The 1,434-nt window shown below is 43.9% G+C and overlaps 1 long non-coding RNA gene across 1 annotated transcript in view; it reads right to left on the bottom strand.

Annotated features, from left to right (window-relative positions):
* Nucleotides 1–58: 58 nt before the first annotated feature.
* Nucleotides 59–1,434, bottom strand: part of LOC112958858 — a 105,992-nt gene continuing 104,616 nt past the window's right edge. The window contains exon 4 of the long non-coding RNA XR_003251514.1: nt 59–595. This is a non-coding gene — a long non-coding RNA (uncharacterized LOC112958858). The remainder of the gene's footprint in view (nt 596–1,434) is intronic.

Raw genomic sequence — 1,434 nt, 5'->3', positions numbered from 1 at the left:
AAAAAAAAAAAAAAAAAAAAAAAAAAAAAAAAAAAAAAAAAGTAGTATCTATCCCTTATCTTTGGTGTTCTAAAACAGGGAGTTTACTAAGTAGGGAGTGGGTTGCTGGAAGTGTTGCAAGGCTCTGTGTTACACACCGAGCCTTTCCTATCTCAATGCCCATTAAAATGAATATGTTACAAGTTTCTCGTTTCTTTGCAGTGCAGTGAGTGACTTAAACCTGACTCAAAGCTCTTCTGACCCATTCACCCTTACTTAGCAGCTCCAACAAACTATTAGTAGGTAAAGGAAATAAGAAAACAGTAATTAAAAGTTGCATCGTTAATCTGTGTCCCCCGTTGTGTTACAGCAGTTTTTCACTAAACCTGGGACTGTGAAGGGATTACAAAGAAGATGATTAGTAAAATCCTTTTTAAGGTTATGCGATTTTTTTTCCCCCCAGGCAAGTGGAAAGACCATGGCAATAGAAAATAAGTGGTCAAGGCAGTGTCTTCTCCCTTCAAAAGACCCAACTGCTGATGAGGTAGAAATTGCGTGGTGCGGTCTCCTAGTCTTCCTCTGCAGATTCTTGTGAGGACGTTTCTTCAGTCTCTTCCTGGAATAAACAAGGAGAAAAGATAATTACTTTAAAATATATGTATATATATGTGCATATGACGACAGGGAAGAAACCCTCACGATGATCGCTCTGGCATGGGCTTTTCATCCCTAGTGGCACCCATCTGCTTTGGTGGGGATGGTGTCTGATGAGCAGCTTGCTACCATCCAACACAAACCATCACACGAAACAGTGAACTTGTCTTCTCCTTGGTGTCCTCCCGCACCCCGACGCCTGTCCCAGCCCCGTGTCCTCGTTACATTTACCCACACGTAGCATTTGGGATGCAGGGTAAGCAGGAGATGATAAACACATCAAATAGACGGGGCTGCTAGGGAGAAGTTGTTTTTTTAACCCATCACTTCACTGCCTAAGCCAGCACGTGGAAAAGCTCTGGGAAGAACAGGCATTCCCTCCCCCACCATAGCTAACGGAGACCTTTTAAGAATGACCAGCTTAAAACAGCTTATAACCGTCTTCATACTTTAATAGATTTGATTTTCCACATGGCTTCGCTTTGTCTGGGTGGCGAGCTGACACAATTTATAACCCTCTTCCTTTCCCAGGCCACTACAGTGCGCCATTCAGCAAGGCATGCCTTACAGCTCGCCGGCGCTACATGGCCGAGCTCCCATTCATTAGTGTTTGAAACACCTCAGCTGTGAAGGGCTCCTAAATGCTACCATGTGTGACACTGCTGCAGAAGAGCAGTGTCAAGGCGGAAAGAAAAAACAAGAAACACCCCAAAAATGTGAGGTTTTAATCACAGGGCACTGCTCACTGCAACCCCTTTGCAAAAGGCTTTGCCCCTCACCCCCCAGGAAAAAAAAAAAAAA

This window comes from Nothoprocta perdicaria, unplaced genomic scaffold (genome assembly GCF_003342845.1).
Source record: "Nothoprocta perdicaria isolate Ctin4 unplaced genomic scaffold, notPer1 scaffold_91, whole genome shotgun sequence".
Taxonomy (NCBI): domain Eukaryota; kingdom Metazoa; phylum Chordata; class Aves; order Tinamiformes; family Tinamidae; genus Nothoprocta; species Nothoprocta perdicaria.
The sequence above is the reverse complement of the archived record's forward strand: the minus strand, read 5'-3'. Positions and strand labels throughout refer to the sequence as shown.